The 22,276-nt window shown below is 41.5% G+C and overlaps 2 non-coding genes and 1 pseudogene across 2 annotated transcripts; 1 reads left to right on the top strand and 2 right to left on the bottom strand.

Annotated features, from left to right (window-relative positions):
- The first annotated feature begins 16,867 nt into the window (after nucleotides 1-16,867).
- LOC136499189 (uncharacterized) overlaps nucleotides 16,868-22,276 on the top strand; it is a 31,476-nt pseudogene continuing 26,067 nt past the window's right edge.
- On the bottom strand, nucleotides 18,136-18,223 carry LOC136502425 (small nucleolar RNA U31b). The gene has a single exon (XR_010770566.1). It is a non-coding gene; the product is annotated as a small nucleolar RNA U31b (small nucleolar RNA).
- Nucleotides 19,363-19,465, bottom strand: LOC136502420 (U6 spliceosomal RNA). Its single transcript, XR_010770561.1, has one exon. It is a non-coding gene; the product is annotated as a U6 spliceosomal RNA (small nuclear RNA).

Raw genomic sequence — 22,276 nt, 5'->3', positions numbered from 1 at the left:
GTTTGGCTATCATGGTAAATCATCTAGAAATGTTTAGCATAATTTTTGGATCAAGGTTTGTATTTGAATTTTGCCAAATTTTGCTTTTAAAAACAATTCTCCAAAATTAGGGTTTTGAGTTAAAATTGACTTTAATTTTAGAATTCAAAATCTATCAAGAATTTGGCTTTGGTCATAAAAGCAAAGTTGTAGAGAATTACATTCTAATCAATTTTCATTTTTGATACATTTTCAAAAGATATCATTTTCTTGCTCAAAATGATATTTGAAAGCTGGTATTTAAAAATTTCTTGAAAATCTAAATTGAAAAAGGGCTTTTCTCACTTCGCGGGCCGCCGCCTCGTTTTCGGCCCACGGCCGAAGCCGGCCCGGCCTGCAGCCACGAGCCTCCCGCGCTAGCGCCACGTGCCTCGCCAGCCTAGCCCAGCCCAGCCCAGCCCAGTGCCGCGCCTGGCCTGCCTCCACACTCGCCCACCCGCTGACGCGCCGCGCCGTGCCCCGACCATGGCAGGGCAAGCCCGCCGCGTGGCGGCCATGCGTCGTTGACGCCACCGCGCGTCGCAGCCAGCCTGCACCCACGTCCATGCACCCGCCTACACCTACCGACCACGATGCGCTCCTCTCCACTCCATCCCGCGTGCTCTCTCGCTCTCCCGTGCCCGCCTCTCCTCACCGCGGCCAACGAGCACCACCGCCACCCGCCGGTCAAATTCGTCGCCTCTCCTCCACCTCGGACAGCAATCGTGCACCAGTAGCTCCGCCTCGCTCTCCGGCACGTGGTGCTCATGCTTGTGCCGACTGTTAAGCCCAGGTAGCGCCTTCTAGCGCCTCGCCACCGTCGGCCATGGCGTCGCCGTGCTCGGCCACCGTGGAAGACACCCTTCCTCCCTTTCTCCTCCCTGCCTAGCTACCTGCCTGGATTCGCCAACTTCGCACGAACCACATGCGCCCACTAGCATGCCCTGGCATGGCCGGCAATGGCCGTCGGCCCCATTGGCCGAGCCGCGCCGCCGCGACGTCACGACGCCGACATGGCTTCGCCTCGGCCGAGCTTGGCCAAAGCGGCCATGGGTCGAAGCCCCTGCCGAGCCGCCTCCCCTTCCCTTCGCTCGGGCCACACAGGCCAAGTGTGGCAGTGGGCCGGCTGATTCCCGCGGGCCGGCCCAGTAGCAATAGGAGGATTCGTTTTCAAATTTTCTTTATTATTTGAAAATAGAAATGATTTGAAAAATGTTTGGATACTTAAATTTGCTCCAAATCTGTTGAAATAAATTTTTCTAGGTTTCTTATCACCAGATCTACTTGGGAAAATTATTGCATGTCATTTTTGGGATACTTTTTGTAGGACTTTATTTAATCATGGATATTGCTGATAACTTGAAAAATGTGTAGAAAAATCTATGGGCTTCAGAAAAATATGATTCCAAGTTTGTTAATCTTCTTATGTAATGTACTTCCTAGGAAAAATATGTGTCATGCATGTACTATAGAAATATTTTGAGGTGTAGTTCAAGTACCTTTAATGGCTGATTTTTGTTATTTTAGCTAGAGAGCAAACTTTGTATAAAACATGCATGTGATAATTTTTGTACAATAATTGTATGCTATGAAGAACATAGGAAAAATGCTAACTCTGTTGTTTGACACTTTTCGCAGTACAAAGTATTTTCATGTTCATAATCATGCCATAGCTTGTTATTTTTGTGTAGGCTAATCCACTCATTCAAATACCATGAAAATTTGATAGTAGACTATTTAGGGTAGTATTGTGCTATAGTGATTTTCTAAGATTTTTCTAAGCAATAAAAATAGATATTGCTATTCAAACCTATTATTAATTAGGATTTAATTAAGTGTCGCTTTTTGTGTGATTAAGACATTAGTAAAGCTTTGGTGTATCTTTGAAGCATTTAATAAGATGTGTTGATTTAGAATATTAGTAGTAGAAGAGAATGTAGTAGATGACATGTGCTTGTAGTATATGTTCTTGGATGATGTTGACTACCTTGCATTCAAGCATATCCCTTGTATTCATCTCATCCGATGCACCGATTGCATAAGCACTTACGCACATTGCATCATACAGGATCGCAAACCGAGAACCCAGTCGTCATACCCGAGGAGCCCGAGGAGTAGCTCAAGGTGCAGCCACGGGAAGTGCCCGAAGCCGACGAGGAGGACGTTGAGGAACTTCTAGAGTGCCTCTGAAAGGATCTAGGATGTCGCCTAGAGGGGGGTGAATAGGCGTTTCTAAAAAATCAACACCTTTAAATGCGGAAACGATTAGTAATAGGAGTTTCCAAAATAGAAACTCCAAATCAAAGTAATACAACCCCTCACAAGTTAGCCACAAAGTGTATAAACGATACTAGATAAACCTAGGGAGCCAAACAGCGGCAACCAAAGAGTTGAATCAAAATGCACTAGTCTGTTAATGTCGGAAGTCCCGACGTTTGGGTCAGAACTTCCGACGTGTCGGAAGTCCCGACAATTGGGTCAGAACTTCCGACGTGTCAGAAGTCCCAACAGTTTGAGTCAGAACTTCCAACGCAAACTGTCAGCACTTCCGACCCCTGCGGGAAATGAACTACAAGTGCTAAAATGAACTTTGTGATGCCGATAACTTACAAACCCACTTCCTAGTGGTAAGGTAAGGTGTTGGGTCACTCTCTTGACGTTGATAAGCCACCAATCCGTAGATCGAATCCCAAACCCTAAGAAATAGCTAGAGAGAGGGAGACAACCAAATACAAGTAATTTCGAGCAAATCACAACAACAACAAGCACGCGGGAGACAAGAATTTATCCCGAGGTTCGGCAGCCCCACAAAGGAGCTCCTACGTCCTCGTTGTTGAGGTGACCACTTTGGTCGGAGTCTCTTCCACCTCCTTGCCTCACTCAAGGATACCACAAAGGTCACTTGAGTTTCTTCACTAGAAAACAAGGGTAATACAAACTTCCCAAGGCTCTTCCACAAGATGGAAGCTCTTGGGCGACGCTAGCCGGCTAGGGGAAAATCCCCAAGAGTAACAAATGCAAATCAAACCGGCTTGACGAAGAAATCAAGTGCTCAAGCTTGCTCCAAGTGTTTTTCTCACTCAATCCACTCTCCAATCACTCAAACCCTTTGGGAATCGAAGTTGGAAGTAAGGGAGTGAAGAGAGGGGAGCCTAGAATGCTTGGGGGCTGTTTGGCCGAGTGTTTGTCGCAATGAAATGAGTGGGCAACGGTTAGAAGTGAGGAGAGGGGTATTTATACCCCAAGTGAAAATCAAACCGTTCAGATCTACGTCGGAAGTTCCGACGCAGATCTCGGGACTTCCGACGTATGAAGAAAACACTGTTCACAACAGGTCAGAAGTCCGTGTGTGCAAGTCAGTGTCGGAACTTCTGACAAACGTCGGGACTTCCGACGGTCATCACTTCCGACGTACGTCGGGACTTCCGACGGTCATCACTTCCGACGTACGTCGGGACTTCCGACGGGCACAGTTAAACAAACAGCCAACACCGCTGAGGCCGGGACTTCTGACTGTCGGGACTTCCGACACACGTCGGGACTTCCGACTGTCGGGAGTTCCGACACACGTTGGGACTTCCGACATCCACAGTCACCGCGCAGGCTGTGACTGAGAGTCAGCACTTCCGGCAAGAGTCATGACTTCCGACTGTCGGGAGTTCCGGCTTACGTCGGGACTTCCGACACCGACAGTCACAGAAAATTATTCTATGTGCTCGTGAAGTGCTAGAGTGTCTCATTATTGATTTAGTTATTATGCTTGAGCACTCTATCTTCCTCAGACCACCTAAACTTGCATCCCTCTTAATAGTACGGCATTCCTATTAACTCAAATTTAAAAGTATAAGGAAATTAAACCTTTTGAGTTGATCTCTTTGAACCGAAGCCGTGTTTTCCAATCTTCATCAAGTGAGGGTGCCAATCATGTTGATATTGATCTTTTCACTTGAGCATAGCCATCTTGAGCACGTGACTTGATTCCATTCATCAAATATGAATAACTCCAAATGCATCAAGTCACTTCCAACGCTTTGTCTAATATAGGTTTGATCCTCCACATCAATATGACTATCGCAGCTTGATTAGTACCTCAACTAAATGCAAGTACTTCCTTCTTCACCCTAGCTAGGTTCTTCGGCCGCCAAGCCGTCGCTTGCCCTTCACCCTTGCTTAGTACCTCAAAGCCTTTCCTTGCTATCTTCACCATCTCAAGCCATCAAGTCACATCTTGTGTTGAATCATCCATTCATTTGTATTGTTGTCTTTTTCTTTTCAATTTAGCAAGCTTCAAATATGAGACCATTCCATATGCAATCCCTCATGTCTCATTAATTAACTTTTATCGTGCTTGCTTTCACATAGATCATTGAAATCCCACAATAAATAAGCCTTCACATGAATTCCATTTGCATTGTTGTCTTATGCTTGAACTAGATTGTTTATACAACAATACATCAATTCTTGGCTTTATACAATTTCATCAAGTATCTGTGAGATAATCAATTTCCTGTCTACACTTAGCAAACGGGTTAGTCCTTTAATCACGTTGTCATTCAATCATCCAAAACCCACTAAAGGGCTAGATGCACTTTCAATCTCCCCCTTTTTGGTGATTGATGACAACTTGATTAAAGCTTACAAAATGATATAAACATTTAAACTTTTGGGTTCAATGATTTATGAGAGGCTCCCCCTTAATATGTGCTTATGATTAGAATTCACAAACTGACCTCAAATGTCAATTGCACATATTAAAACAAATAGGAGACTCCCCCTAAATCATTGCATCCGTGGGGTGCATGTGTGTGTGACAAAGAGAAACTGTGATGCATATGACAAGATATATCATACAAGAATAAATATAAAGGCATCACATCAAATATTTTCATTCTAGCATGCATAGTCCTTATGAAAATAAATATGACACATGTAATTCACACATAGCACTCATTACAAATTTTCTCAAGTCCAGATACCACCGATATATAAAAAAGATCATGTCTCAAGAGATACATAGATAAAGCATAAGTGAGTCTCATCTTTCACATGATACAATCTATCTCAAATCCAAGATACATCAGTGAAGCTCAAAAACAAGAAACGCAAGAAACGACAGCCTGCAGTACATATCTTCAGGTACAAAGATAAGCAAATGAAACTATCCTGAAGCTTTAATCAGTCTCTCTCCCCCTTTGTCATCTATCACCACAAAGGTCCAACAATGACATACTAAGGACAAAGGGGCTACAAGCTGTCACACAAAGCACAAAGGGTGCTTAAGGTTCAAACTTTGTACTAATCTCTCCCTTTGTATTAAACTCTCCCCCTTTGTCATCTTAAAGAGGTTGTACTTGTCACTTGTTTGCAATTCAAAATAGATCAAGTACATGGGTTCACTAGCTCATGAACAAACTCATACACTAACCACTAGATCATATAATCATTCAAGCAATAGTGGTAGTCTATGAATCTAAAAATTTTCATTTGTAATGCATGATCTTATAAGCATGTACTATATGCACTAACCGCATACTAGTAAGGGATGAAAATGATCATGCACAATACAATGATACCTTTGCTATGTTGGAGAGGAAGATAGTCATATAGATTTCAATTCATTTCTCCAATAGCACCATGAAGTCCAATTATAAGCTTGGTGAAGACCAATAGATGCCAATTCTTTGAATTCCTATTCTTCACCCATATGAATTGAGAATCACTAATGATCAAGTGCACTCTTCTTGTTGTGGTTGGCTTGCTTCTTCTTTGATCATTGCTTGCTTGAGAGAACTAAAGATGCACCACTTGTAATACCACTTGAAATTTCATGATACCACTTGAAATTTCATGACTTGTTCTCTTTTGGGTGTTGCTTGCTTTTTAGACCAATCTCTTGATTTTCTTCAACCAAGTATCTCAAATGTCCCTTTAGATTACCACTTCAATTTTAGCCATCCAAGCCTAGAGTGAAGTGACCTCTGTCCAAAGAATCATCCTTGATACTCACTTGAAATAACTTGAAAGGAAACCACTTGATCCACTTGAAAGATTTTGTTTGATTGATCCGTATTGTTGGACTTAATTTGATGAATAACTTTGAATCCTTCTTTAAGTCCTTTTCTTTCTATCAAAAGATCTCCAATTATCATTAGAACTTAAACTTCATCTTCATCTTGATCTTGGTCTTGATCTCTAGCTTGAGTACCAAATGTGTACCAGATACACTTCTTCAAACAAATTGTCTTGTATTCATCATTTGTCATGCTTCTATCTCAAACCAAAACCAAAACATAGGTACCTCAATCACTTATAGATATGATTCTAATTTGAGGACCTTTGAATCTAAGTGACTTTTGATCAATCCAATAATTGTCACTTTCCTGGCAGATTCTGTACTCTTCAAAGAATAAATCATATCTCCCAAAGTACATATCCAAAAACCACAAAATTTGGTGAAGATGTGACACACTAAGCCTTCTAGCAGCTGTAAAAATTTTAGCTTCTTTTGACTTCTATATTGCTACCAGATTTCATATTTTTCCACACTGCTACATGCTGAAAACTGCTGCACTATAGCTGACAAGATCTACTCCAAATCCGAAGTATCACTTATCCAAATCTTATGAAATTTGCACAGCAACTAATACCATAAGTGTAGAGCATGCAGACCAAGTTTCAAGCCAATACAAATAGATTTGGTTGCTCAAACATGTTAATGATCACTGCTAGCTCAGATTTTCAATATTAGACAGATTTCAATAATTGAGCTATTTTTCTCCAAATTGAACCAAACTTGAAATCAACTTGTTTGAATACTCTCACAAGATATATGTCCATTCAAACCACTTACTAGAAGAAATCTTATGAACATATCCAATCAAACCAACTTCAAACTTGATTACTTAAGCATTTAATCCATTCAAACATCTCATAGCAAGCAACATATGCATATATATATCCAATTCAATTAACTCATATGCACCCAAATAAACTTTGATCAACAAGAGATATACCTTGATAGCTTATGATCATCTTTGCAAGCTGCAACTCCACTTATTTGCAGGCCTTCAAATACATCAATAAATTCCCACAACTTGAATATGACACTTGTATGTTGATAGCATATGGACTTCAATCAATTTTGACTTGGCATTGGGATAGAATTGCACTAGGTTTTAATACTTGACTCAACATAAGATGAACAATAATAATTTCATTGAATCAAGTCTCCAATGCCATGGTACCTACAAATGATCATCCACTTTTCGATGGTACCCAAACTAGTTTGGGTCCTCTCATGTTAGACACAACATACTTAGGCATAGCCTTAGTATGAATAGCGGAATGTTTGCAATACTAACCAATAAGGTATAATAACAAACCTTCCTAGGCATAATATTTGCATCAATTGAAATAGGCTTAGGATTCTCACTTAGGGGACATGAATTAGCCAAGAATTGATTTTCTCCTTTTCGAATATTTGGCAAAATTATGATTTTCAAAAACTTGAGAGAGATTTTAGACGGACATAGGGATTTTTATGGACTTGAGAGAACCATGTCACATGTGATTAGGCAAATAATCAACCAAGGGTAGCAATAATCACAATATGACATGACTAGGTCACAAAGACCCAAAAATCACATGATTTTCAAAAACCACACCACCTACACATGCTAGTTAGGGATTTTGAAAAACATCTATCCTATATCACACAAATGCACACACTAGCATATAAAGGGCCTTAGATGCACTTACAATGCATGTATGTAAATACATACCTTTGTCTTGAGCCCACAATATCACCACTGAGATAATACATGGCATGACAACATCATGTTGACCTCACTTGTCAAATAATCATACCATATATGAAATCAATTTTCATCCAAAGGACTACAAATAATACTAGATAAATTTGTTAGTCCACAATATCACCACTGAGATAATACATGGCATGACAACATCATGTTGACCTCACTTGTCAAATAATCATACCATATATGAAATCAATTTTCATCCAAAGGACTACAAATAATACTAGATAAATTTGTTAGTCCACAATGGTGCAAAATAGAAACTGAGCTCCCCCTAAATAAGTACCACAAGTATTTTGAATGACTTTCAACAAGCACTTTATTCTTTTAAGAATTTGGGAGTCAAATTTCTATTTTGACCAACACAAAGTGATTTGCCATATTTAAAATTCGTTGAGACATACTCACAACCCACTTAGGTTTGATAGATCACAAGCTTCTGAGCAAATTAAGGATATATGAAATCATATGGATCAAACCTCAATTGCATCCCAATTAGTGCTCTGGTTCCTGCCATACCGGGCACGTCCGGTAGACATACCGGACACGTCCGGTAGGTGCAGGACAGAAACAATTGAAGCGTTGCTTGTGATTCTTCGTTTTAGCTCTAGTACTTCTTGTATGCCTGCATCTGAACAAATGCATTGCTCTACTAGAGAGCCATTAAAAGCATCACATGGCAAACATGATAATTATTAAATGAAACTAATTAGCCACTTCCAATTATTTCACAAATATGCTTATTTGTGAGCCATTGAGCACTAAACACAAAGTGGCTATCCTATAAGGTTTTTAGGTACTTGTTATTAATGGTAGAGATGAAGTAAATGATATGGTCATTGATTTATCTTCGGGTCAACCATATATGAGATTATGATAAGAATTGATTGATAGATTGAGTGAATATTGTCAAATTGTTTGCTCAACCACCCCGAAGCTTTCATCTCACCATCAAGTACCTACATTATCAACCTAAGCACATTTTGGTACCCAACTCTTGTTGGGTCCTTTTGGGTTAGTCAACAAGTGCTTAGGCACCCAAATGACCTTAGTACTAGTTTGTGGTGAACACATCACCTTGCTAGTGCTAACTCCATTTGAGGTCTTCCTAAGCATATTATTATAAACAAATGTGTTCGGCTTAGGGACGTTACCTTTTGGGCAATCATAGCTTAGATGCCCCTTTCTTCCACAAGCATAGCATATGCGACCTTTGTTTGCTCTATGCTTGTTTTGCTTGTATGGACATCCATCAACCTTGTGGCCCATCTCATTGCATCCATAGCATCTTCTTGTTGCAACTTGGGCTTCCTTTCTTGACTCTTGATATATAGGGCATTTCTTGGTAGGATGCCTCAATTTCTTGCTCATGAGACAAGCGCTTTGTCCATCACTCTTCACTTGCTTGGCCTCCTTGATTGAAACCTTTTGAGTGGCGGCTTCAACCTTGTCGGCCCAATTCTTATGTGGACACGTAGCCCACTCATGTCCATACAATCCACAACCATAGCACATCCTTTTTTCATATTTCTTGCTCTTGGTTGTGTTGGCCTTGCTTGAAATGTGATTCTTTTGTTGGGTTTTGGAGGAAGCAAGGTTTGAACCCTTCTCAAGCTTCTTCACCATGTTATCACGGTTATCTTGAGAAGGTTGTGCTTTCTCCTTACCCTTCAATCGAATCACATCTTTCTTTAATCTTTTCACCTCTTCTTTGAGCTCTATGTTTTCTATAAATTTTTGCTCAATCGAAGATTGGCTTGCTTGAGAAGCACACTCATTAGCACAAGAAATATTCAATTGAGATTGTGTACAAGTGAGTGTGTGAGTAGGAGGTTGAGATGATTTTACCGTTGTAATCACAACCTCATGAGCCACCTCAAGCATGATGCTTGATTCTACTAATTCTTCATGAGAGCACTTGAGATGAACATAGTTTGCTTGTAGCACATTATATTTGCTTGAGAGTTTATCTAATTTTGCCTTGAGCTCAAAGTTTTCCTTCTCTAGTTGTGAAACACTAGAAGAGGAGTTAGTAACTAAAGCATGCTCAATTGATAATTTTTCATACCTCTCATTTATGCCCTTTAGCTCTTGCAATTTGGAGATGAGAAACTTTTCTTGATTTTGAAGAGATTGCTCTTGTTTCTCATTCTCTTCCTCTAGCTCATCATTCTTCTCAACTAGCTTCATGAGAATGAGCTTGTCTTTGTTGCTTAGATGATCAAGAGTGTAGCTATCTTCAATTTCAATATCACTCTCTTCTTGATCATCTACTCGTGCTATCTCCTTGGCTTGATCTTTCTTGCTAGCCTTCTTCTTGCTTTTCTTGGCCATGAGACACAAGTGATGAGTATCATGAGATACTGAGGTTGACTCATCACTTGGCCACCACCGGGCTTGAGCCTCATCATCATAGACTGCCTGCTGTCCGGCTGCCTCAGCCATACCGAACGTGTCTGGTAGGGATACCGGGCACGTCCGGCATGCGCTTGTAGACAGCGCAGTCACCTCGGCTTGCACCTCTTGCTCCGGCTCGGCGCTCTTGAGATCTTGTGAGGCTTCTTCGCTGCATGAAGACATAATGGACATATTTTCCATTGAATCGACCTCAAGTGCATCATCACATTTGGATTTTCCATATAACTCAATGAGTTTGTTCCAAATGAGATGAGCACTCTCCGGAGGTGGTTGTCCATTGAATATTGCCTCATCTTGAACCTCTGCACTCAATGTACTCAAAATGATATTAATAGCTTGAGCATTGAGTTGCACGCATATCTCTTCCTCTTTTGATAAATTCTTATAGTTGCTCCAATCAACTATAGGAAGAGGTATGCTTGCAAACACAATATGCTCAACAAGAGGACTAATATCTCTAAAAGCATTGAGTACATGAATTGACCAAGGTAGAAAGTTTGAACCATCATTTTGGAGAAGCATTGGCTCCAACTCGATAGGCGTCGACATCCTTTTCTCACGGCGGTGAAGCTTTGGGTGAGAACCTCGCTCTGATACCAATTGAAAGGATCTAGGATGTCGCCTAGAGGGGGGTGAATAGGCGTTTCTAAAAAATCAACACCTTTAAATGCGGAAACGATTAGTAATAGGAGTTTCCAAAATAGAAACTCCAAATCAAAGTAATACAACCCCTCACAAGTTAGCCACAAAGTGTATAAACGATACTAGATAAACCTAGGGAGCCAAACAGCGGCAACCAAAGAGTTGAATCAAAATGCACTAGTCTGTTAATGTCGGAAGTCCCGACGTTTGGGTCAGAACTTCCGACGTGTCGGAAGTCCCGACAATTGGGTCAGAACTTCCGACGTGTCAGAAGTCCCAACAGTTTGAGTCAGAACTTCCAACGCAAACTGTCAGCACTTCCGACCCCTGCGGGAAATGAACTACAAGTGCTAAAATGAACTTTGTGATGCCGATAACTTACAAACCCACTTCCTAGTGGTAAGGTAAGGTGTTGGGTCACTCTCTTGACGTTGATAAGCCACCAATCCGTAGATCGAATCCCAAACCCTAAGAAATAGCTAGAGAGAGGGAGACAACCAAATACAAGTAATTTCGAGCAAATCACAACAACAACAAGCACGCGGGAGACAAGAATTTATCCCGAGGTTCGGCAGCCCCACAAAGGAGCTCCTACGTCCTCGTTGTTGAGGTGACCACTTTGGTCGGAGTCTCTTCCACCTCCTTGCCTCACTCAAGGATACCACAAAGGTCACTTGAGTTTCTTCACTAGAAAACAAGGGTAATACAAACTTCCCAAGGCTCTTCCACAAGATGGAAGCTCTTGGGCGACGCTAGCCGGCTAGGGGAAAATCCCCAAGAGTAACAAATGCAAATCAAACCGGCTTGACGAAGAAATCAAGTGCTCAAGCTTGCTCCAAGTGTTTTTCTCACTCAATCCACTCTCCAATCACTCAAACCCTTTGGGAATCGAAGTTGGAAGTAAGGGAGTGAAGAGAGGGGAGCCTAGAATGCTTGGGGGCTGTTTGGCCGAGTGTTTGTCGCAATGAAATGAGTGGGCAACGGTTAGAAGTGAGGAGAGGGGTATTTATACCCCAAGTGAAAATCAAACCGTTCAGATCTACGTCGGAAGTTCCGACGCAGATCTCGGGACTTCCGACGTATGAAGAAAACACTGTTCACAACAGGTCAGAAGTCCGTGTGTGCAAGTCAGTGTCGGAACTTCTGACAAACGTCGGGACTTCCGACGGTCATCACTTCCGACGTACGTCGGGACTTCCGACGGTCATCACTTCCGACGTACGTCGGGACTTCCGACGGGCACAGTTAAACAAACAGCCAACACCGCTGAGGCCGGGACTTCTGACTGTCGGGACTTCCGACACACGTCGGGACTTCCGACTGTCGGGAGTTCCGACACACGTTGGGACTTCCGACATCCACAGTCACCGCGCAGGCTGTGACTGAGAGTCAGCACTTCCGGCAAGAGTCATGACTTCCGACTGTCGGGAGTTCCGGCTTACGTCGGGACTTCCGACACCGACAGTCACAGAAAATTATTCTATGTGCTCGTGAAGTGCTAGAGTGTCTCATTATTGATTTAGTTATTATGCTTGAGCACTCTATCTTCCTCAGACCACCTAAACTTGCATCCCTCTTAATAGTACGGCATTCCTATTAACTCAAATTTAAAAGTATAAGGAAATTAAACCTTTTGAGTTGATCTCTTTGAACCGAAGCCGTGTTTTCCAATCTTCATCAAGTGAGGGTGCCAATCATGTTGATATTGATCTTTTCACTTGAGCATAGCCATCTTGAGCACGTGACTTGATTCCATTCATCAAATATGAATAACTCCAAATGCATCAAGTCACTTCCAACGCTTTGTCTAATATAGGTTTGATCCTCCACATCAATATGACTATCGCAGCTTGATTAGTACCTCAACTAAATGCAAGTACTTCCTTCTTCACCCTAGCTAGGTTCTTCGGCCGCCAAGCCGTCGCTTGCCCTTCACCCTTGCTTAGTACCTCAAAGCCTTTCCTTGCTATCTTCACCATCTCAAGCCATCAAGTCACATCTTGTGTTGAATCATCCATTCATTTGTATTGTTGTCTTTTTCTTTTCAATTTAGCAAGCTTCAAATATGAGACCATTCCATATGCAATCCCTCATGTCTCATTAATTAACTTTTATCGTGCTTGCTTTCACATAGATCATTGAAATCCCACAATAAATAAGCCTTCACATGAATTCCATTTGCATTGTTGTCTTATGCTTGAACTAGATTGTTTATACAACAATACATCAATTCTTGGCTTTATACAATTTCATCAAGTATCTGTGAGATAATCAATTTCCTGTCTACACTTAGCAAACGGGTTAGTCCTTTAATCACGTTGTCATTCAATCATCCAAAACCCACTAAAGGGCTAGATGCACTTTCAGCCTCGATCACCGCCTGAGCTCCTTCAAGAGAGGCAAGCCCCGGAGCATTTTCTCTCAGTTTGCAATTATTAATTAAATGCTTTACTTTAATTGATGCATTACTTTTAGGAGTTGTTTGCAACCGTTGCTGCATTATACCTTGTTTACCTTTGTTACTATATCCTTGTTACCCTGGTATCCGCCGTCGAGTCAATGCTTAGCTGGCTTAGACCGGTAGAAGTCGGGTGATTTCCTGTCACCTGCGAGCTATAGGTGGTTACCTAGATCTGCTTGGATGACTATGAAGTCATGGTATAACTAAGTGTTAAATGAAGTTGAGATCGGACGGAGACTTGTAGAGTTTTGGACTGTAGTGCTTTCCGTCTGTGTCGATTAAGGACCGACCATTTTTGGGCCTCGAGTCATGTTGAACGCATGCCTTACATTTAGCTGGCCAAATAAAGTACCTTCCGACCGCAAAGCTAGGAGATTATTTGGGCCGAGTAGATTGCCCGCAGCGCACTGTGCCGGAGCAGGTGTGGTAGGACACGGGGGCGAGACGATAAGACCAAAGTGCAGTCGATCGGCCCCCGGGTACATATGGTTCCTGGCAAACTCGAGACTCCTGGATAGTTGACTCGGTGATCAATATCTCACTTTAGCGGGTGAGTGAGGTTTGTGTAAGGAATAAATCACCAGCTGGTTAGGAATCGATTCGAATCGCCATCGCTCCTGGATAGTGAGCACTTGACTTGAGTTACTTCATCATAGTAATATTGATGGAACACTTGGACAGTTATAATGAATATGACATTATGGAAGTTGTTTAATGATCATTGGTTATCATTATCTACTTAATCACATGTTTGCTCTAGTGCAGGTACAAATCTAGTCGACATGTTATAAATAATTAATTTGGCAATAATACTTTTAGAAAGGTTCTTGAAATGCTAAAAATGCTTTCTTTTTGCAAATGAGTCAGCTACCCTACTATAAAGCCCTTCATAATCCTTGGTGTCACTTATTTTCGGTTATGTCGGGTAAGTCTAGCTGAGTACCTTCTCGTACTCAGGGTTTTATTCCCACTTGTTGCAGATGGGCAGATGTATTACGGCTACTGTATTAGCTGCCTTTATCCTGCGATGGGTGATGCTTAGGACCATGGGCATGGTCATTCCTTATGTCTCGTCTGATGCTTTTGTTGGAGATGATCATTCATTGGCACTGTATTTGAACTCCGTGTGAGAGTGTGTGTGGTTTGAACAAATGGCTTCCGCTACTTTTATTCGAACTTGTTTTGTAATAACTATGTTTAAACTCTGATGTATCTGAGATGCAAACTTTTATGTAATATGTGATGGTGACCGCTAAACTTATTATGATCTTGGCTGGAATGGAAGTTGGTTTGAAATCCTTCGTGATTTCACGGACTACTAGGTTATACGGGCTTAAGTTTGCTAAATCGTCTGCTCTAGCGGATGATTTTCTTACTTAATTTCGTATAATTGGTCAGTTCTGTTACAACAGCGGAGGGGTGCGGTGCTCGGCGGCGCTGCTCTGGTTCCACGGCGAGAGCGAAAGCAGGCGCTAGAGAGTGAGCACGGGTGCGTGGAAATGAGGCACGGGGCGTGCAGATAACGGGCGCTAGCGCGCGGCATTGAGGGCCAAGCGTCGGCTAGCGGCGGCCACGCGGCAGCCATGCTCTGTCCATGGTCGGCCATGACAGCGCGCGGCACGGCGTTCTTCAGAGCGCGAAACCCGGCCTGACGACGCGATTTGAAGGCGATAAAACTCCTAATTCGTATCTTATTAGTGCAAACAATCTGAACAAAACTTGTAGCCCTAAGTACCAGCTATAAAAATGCTTAAGAAACCTTCTCCTAATTCGCAACAGTTAGGAAGTAAAATCAGCCGAAAGTTGAGCTCGTCACACTATCGGCGTTAAACACTTAGCAAATTTTTCCTAAGTGCTAAAAACAAGAAAAAACTGATTTTTGTGAGCAAATTTCAAGCATGTTAGGAGCTGAACTAGCTTATGACCCAAAAATAAAATTTGTTCCTCTCATAAAATACTACAACTTTGCTTTAGTGACCACATCCATGTAAAGTCTCTATGACATAGTTCATACTAGGTCAAACCTACTACATTCAAATGATGACTTACACTATACCTATGTCTTAATGGCCAAACTAGCCTTAGTCATGAATACCAAAGTTATTCATAATGACCTTCTAAACATGTTTAAGCTATTCATAAGATCACACAAACATTTCATACATTGGTTACACATTTCACTTTCTAGGTCAACATGTATATCATCACTTAGGAAGGCGATAAAACTCCTAATCTGTATCTTATTAGTGCAAACAATCTGAACAAAACTTATAGCCCTAAGTACCAGCTACAAAAATGCTTAAGAAACCTTCTCCTAATTCACAACTGTTAGGAAGTAAAATCAGCCGAAAGTTGAGCTCGTCACACTATCGGCGTTAAACACTTAGCAAATTTTTCCTAAGTGCTAAAAACAGGAAAAACTAATTTTTTGAGCAAATTTCAAGCATGTTAGGAGCTGAACTAGCTTATGACCCAAAAATAAAATTTGTTCCTCTCATCAAATACTATAACTTTGCTTTAGTGACCACATCCATGTAAAGTCTCTATGACATAGTTCATACTAGGTCAAACCTACTACATTCAAATGATGACTTACACTATACCTATGTCTTAATGACCAAACTAGCCTTAGTCATGAATACCAAAGTTATTCATAATGACCTTCTAAACATGTTTAAGCTATTCATAAGATCACACAAACATTTCATACATTGGTTACACATTTCACTTCCCAAGTCAACATGTATATCATCACTTAGGAGCTTAATTAGACAAAGTGGTCTACATGAGCAATGTTCCATTAGTCATCCTAAGTGTAGCTAAGATGTTTTAGTAACTAACATCAACCACTTACACTTATTCACTCATGATCATAAGCATACACAAAGAAAACATGAAATAGCAAGGCATGTTTCGTATGTTTCAATCATATGTTTCAAGTGTAAAAGCTTAAATATGAATGCTTGATGCTCATGCTCATGCAATGCAAGTCAAATTAAGCAAGCTTAACACCTAGGGTGTTACAATTCGAATCCCCCGCCGTTTGACTCCCTCCGCTAGGCACATCTCCCCGCCGGCCGCAGCTTCCTCGAAGCTCGCCTCCCTCCGATAGCCAGTGGGCGGTCGCAGCTTCCTCACCGTATATCTCCTCTGTCGGATGCACAACTAGCAGCAGATGGGAGCCAGCACCACAATGCACGGGCCGCACATCTCCTCCACCGGTCGCACAGCAGCAGTAGGGAGCAGGTCCTGCGCGGCACATCTCTTCTATTGGTCCCTGCGGCTATGGCCCCTTTGCTGTTCGTCCCACACAGCAGGGACCAAGTATGAAATATTCCCCTCACTAATCCCTTGGTAACAAAAATCTGGTTAATCTGAGAATAGAAAATAGGATTGGTAGTTGATTGAAGTAACGTCGCATTCTTGCTTTTGGATATCCAGAGATCTGGACTTGTAATACGTGGATATTGTCTTTTTATGTTTAGATTTGAGTTTTCCTTCGGTTTAGCTGATGGACAAGAGGGCCAAGATCTTGATTTATGCGGCTGCAGCTCATATGTTGCTTTCCATGATGGCAATTGTTGTTAGGTCTAGGAAAAGGAAAAGGAAAAGGAGTGAACGTAGACAGTGCATTAGCTATGGTCCAATGGAGGAAAGAGATAGAATGAGAATTGATTATCTGAACAATAAAATTTGGAAGAATGACATAACCTGTGTTAACATGCTTAGGCTTAGAACAGAGTCTTTCTTCCGTTTTTGTCAACATTTTAGAGATCGTGGCTTACTTGAAGACACCATACATATGTGTGTTGAACAACAAGTAGCAATGTTTTTAAATACAGTGTGACATAACCTTAGGAATAGATTAGTGGCCACTAATTTTGATAGATCTGGTGAAATTGTTAGTCGTTATTTCCACTTGGTCCTTCACGCGGTGGGTGAGTTAAGAGCAGAATATTTAAGGCCACTTTCACTGGAGGGAGTAAAAAAAGTCAAAATGATTTATAATTTAGAACGGATGGAGTACAAGTAAGAAGGGGAGCAGCAAAAGTGCATGTTCAGTTTGACGGCTTAGGCTTCAGGCCCGACTAATCATGGCTTGTGATATTTAAAATAGTCTATATGTGGCGTGCTTCGTAACTGTTCCATTAACTGTTTCTTATTGAGACACTAACATTTAACAATATTTGTTCTTAATGTTTCTCACATTCCCTTTTCTAAAAAAGATGTTTCTCAACTTTTAAGTTTGATTTTTAATTTAAAATTTTGTGAGGTGATAGTTAACACCATAATTTATGAAAAAAAATGTATCATGGTTCTTTTTGTCATTATTTCGACATCCAATAATAAATAACACTGGAAATACAAAATGTGATACGAAACATAATGATGAAAACACATAATATATTTTTTTAAAAAATAAGTTATAATGTCTGCTATCACCTCACAAGATTTTAAATTAAAACTTAGCTTGTATGTGGAGAAAAAGAATCTTATTAGATGATAAAAATTTAAAGCCTCCTGTTGTTTTGCTAGTTTCCGGTGGGTAAATCGTGCTAAAAAAAAAACCGGGAGTACGTGCTCGGCTGCACTTCTTTGTAAGGCTGCAGCTGTTGCTGTTTGCAACACTATTTTTTACTGTGTTGCATTACTACTTTGCAGCAGCTACAGTGTAGGCTGAAAATCACCGGATTAGAAATAACTACACCCAGTGACACTATGCAAACCGAAGAGTGTAGAACAGATAAAACTCGTACAAGAACATGGAAAGTGATCGAGGAGTCAGAATTGGAATGACAGTCACCATATGGATCCGCCATCGACACGGACAGTCTGACTGGGCGTCAGTTTGATTATCGTCATCCTCCTCTCTTGTATCACTACTAGGCAAGAACAACACTTCATCGGTCTAAGCATGCAGAGAAGCGCAGACTACAGAGCACAGAAGGGAGCGATGAGCAATAGCTGCTCAAGAAGAGAGATACTAGGAGAAAACCAGGACAAATAGGGCATGCAGAAGAGAGATACTAGGGATTTTTATGTAAACATTCTAGGCATTTTTATGTAAACATTTTAAATCTCTCTCTCTCTCTCTCTATATATATATATATATATATATATATATATATAGAACTACTACCCTGTAGCTGGCTACAAAATAATTTATTCTGTAGCCACTTTGAGTTACGATAATTACTATGTTAATTTATGAGATTATAGTAACTCCTTACTAAGTGGTTTACTATAACGTTATGGTAAATATCTTCCTGTATTATAGTAACCCATATATAGTAAATATATATTGACATTATCGTAAATTAGTATATAAAATTATGGTAAATGGAGGTGGCTACAGAATAACTTATTCTGTAGCTGGCTACTGAATAGCCTCTCCCTATATATATATATATATATATGGAGACACACACACACACACCCCGGATGAGTCTCCTCTGACTTGTAAAGATGATATTGACTTTAACCAACAAACATTGGTTATCTCAGGATCACATATTTCAGGAACTTTCTTGTGAAGAAAGTGATCAATTAAATTTGAAGTAGAGATGGCGCATGGTGAAGAACGTCGTCATGGAAAATTTCGTCAACCACATGGCTGCTTATCCACTTGAAGCTTAGTACTTTGATTTCCCTAGTGGTTTAGCTTTTTAATTGGGAGAGCTCGATCTCATGCAGCTAGAGGCTGAAACTGTAATAAAAGATTTAAGGGCCTAACAGCGAACAAAAGGTTTAGCTACGTAACTGTCAGAAATCTGAGAGGGCTAAATCATAAATAAAAAGTAGTGCGAGGGACCAATCCTGAGAACTTCGAGGGCATATCTACAACGAAAATCTGAACCACCAGGGACCATCGCGCAAATCCACAAAAAAAATCCGCGAGGGCTCAATCGTGAAGAAAAAGTAGTGCTGAGGGACGAATTTGCGAACTCCGAGGGCATATCTGCAAGGAAAATCTGAACCGCCAGGGACCAGCGCGCAAAAACTCAAAAAAATTTGGACCATTTCTCGATTTGTGCGTGTCATCCTTGCGCAGGGGCCATGCTAATCTTCTCTGTATCGTTCCAATTTTATCGGATGTCTCCGAAGAGACGAAGCAGTGCTTGCGCCTGGCGTTATAAGCTGCGCTTCTTCTCCTTGGCTCGACGATGTGGAACTAAAACGTTTGGCTTGTTGTTGCCCCCCGCGTTGCTCCACCGACGGACTGCTGCTACCTGGGCTCCGGCCTCCGGCGCGGTGCTACTTGTTGGGCCACGGGCTATGTTTCGACTTTCGACGGACTGCTGTTTGGGCTTCGTCGCGGTGCTTCGTATTGGACCATGGGCCATGTTTCGCCGTGGCCTTTCTGTGAGGAAGTTTTGGCACATTCACCACTACTCCGTCAACGCCCTGACACTGTCTCCTCCTATACTACTACTGTGAGCAGAAGGAAAAAAGTTACAGTACATAAATCCTGACGAACTCCTGCGGACACCATTATTTTCTAGACAAACACGACTAATCATTACTGTTTCCTAGTAGTATATTATTCATTTATATACCGGCCCAGTTTATAACCGGGCCAGGGAGACGAGATGAACAGTTTTAAAAGTTGAGAAGATGTTTTTGCCCGGTTTTAGAGTTCATGGAGGAAAAACGGACTTGAGGAGATAATGTGGACTTTTTTCCTATTTTTCACTCTTCTTTTGGACAGTTTGGGCTCAGGGTAGATCTCTTTCTTTTGGACGCGTATTATTTCCGCTTCTTTCCGAATTCAGACATATATATATATATATATATATATATATATATATATATATATAGGGAGAGTATATTCAAACACTGGGTATTTTTCTTTATATATATAAGAACAGTCTCCTAATCTAAGAATTTTGGCAAGATTGAGAAAAATTAATCTCCAACAACTCTCAAATCCACCTCATAATCTTTTGGCACTCGAAAAAAAAACTACCCCCACGCACGTATCATGACATGCGGAACAAGAAGAAAAAATAATTAAAACCAGAAATCTGGCCTCGGTCAAGTCGAATCATATCGAGCAGTGTCCTACAGTCCTTGATGTCGTGTCCTGGCAGCAGTCCATCAATGGCCATGCATCACCAGCCAGATGTAGCTACGGACCGCCAAGCTCCTGGGGCTTTGCTAGAAATTCCCAAAGGCACACACCTGCGCCAGAAGAAAGCCCTCCATCGTTTGTCATTTGCCTCACACACCCCAGGAGGAAAAATAGGTAGACCACGAAAATACAACTTTGCCCTAGTTATGTTGTCTATGATTGGCTCTCCACATCTTTAAAAAGGGTATTATAGTCATTTGATATTTATTTCCACGTGTCAAACTCATCCCCATGCCAAACAAGAGAATGTTATAAAAACTTGTATCCCGGCCCTATACCATATCCCACCCCTTCTTATCAAAACTAATTTCCCTATCCCAAAACCCGTTGCTCATCCAAAAGCCACCTGAGAGAGTATTGTGAATAAATGAAATATAGATTTAAGAAGTATATATGAAGGTACAACTATAACAAAAACGAGGGCGTTTGGCTGGTCATGTCCCGGCTTGTTCCCGCTTGTTTCAGCTTATTCTCTCTCACAGAATACTATTCAATCATCCAAAATCAGCCCAAAGGCTACCAGCCGAATGCCCTGAACGTTGTTACTCAATGTAGTGTAGCTCTTTGCTTCATGAAATAATACACAAATTAGAAATATTTTACATGCACTGAGCGTAGCTCATCAAGCTAGTAAGGTCCATCATATGGGTGCTCGTATTTCCTAGAATTATTCCAGGATCTTGTGGTGCAACCAAGCCACTCTGGCATAGGTGCTCACATTTTCTAAGATTTAGCGATCCTATTCTCTTAGTGGTAGGTGATGTCCTCGTCGACAGTGCCAGATCAGTCTTTCCATTCTCTCCGTGGTAGGTAACACTCGGTCTTTTGAATTTCTCATAAAGTAGCGGTAGGTGAAATCCCTATGTTTGATTTTTCATAATGGGTGTAAGAATGAGCAGCGATTTAAAATGTTTACATAAAAATGCCTAGAATATTTGGAAAAAGATTGTTTTTTTGTAAGAGGGAAAAAAAGATTGGTCTTTCTATTCTCTCATAAGAGTAGTGGTGGCTGAAATCCGTGTGTAATGGGTGTAAGAATGAACAGCGGCTTCAATGGTTTGTATCGCATTCGCAGAGGCAAAAAAAAAGTCGTGCTTGCTGCGATGAGCAGGCCGGCAACGTAAGTCAAGGTCCAACCAGTAAAGTGAGCCCGGCCATGCCCCAACAATAATCGGGCTGGCAGCCGAGTCCAGAGGTCCAACCAACAGCGAGGCTAGCAGAGAAAACGGTAGTAATAGAATGATCGCGCTTGGCATGCACGGTCACACTTTTAAGTAGCGCATTTTGCTTCTGGGCGAGCAAGGTGGTACTAAAATATAGGTTCAGTCAGCAGGCATCAAGACCAATGGGACGATTCTAATGGGTCAGACCCAGTCGTTTTCTGCGAGTAAAAGGCTATCGCCCGTACTTCTCCGGTTTTGTTTTACTACTTGTTTCTGCGAGTAAAAGGCCAGCCGTCGGTCAAGGTTGGGGCTTTGGGGGCTGGCCCTGCTCTGATTGCACCGTATGTCTAAGGGTGTGTTTGGTTCGCGAGATATCTAGGATGTGATATAGATATCTCTCGACAAGAGCTGTTTGGTTCCATGGATAAACTAGACATGAACATACAGGACATGGGGATATTCCCCTTAGATGCGGTTATCGGGGACCAATACTAGAGTATCTAAAGAGGAGCTAATAATCATCAAACATTGATTCGTCCGAGCAGTCAAGAGCGCGACTACAGCTCCAACCGACCCTAGGTACGCACACTCCGCCTCGTCCGACCCCTGAGGGTTGGGCCTGCCT

The sequence above is a fragment of the Miscanthus floridulus genome, chromosome 13 (genome assembly GCF_019320115.1).
Source record: "Miscanthus floridulus cultivar M001 chromosome 13, ASM1932011v1, whole genome shotgun sequence".
Lineage (NCBI taxonomy): Eukaryota > Viridiplantae > Streptophyta > Magnoliopsida > Poales > Poaceae > Miscanthus > Miscanthus floridulus.
Note: the sequence above shows the minus strand (reverse complement) of the source record. Positions and strands in the feature narration are given on the sequence as shown.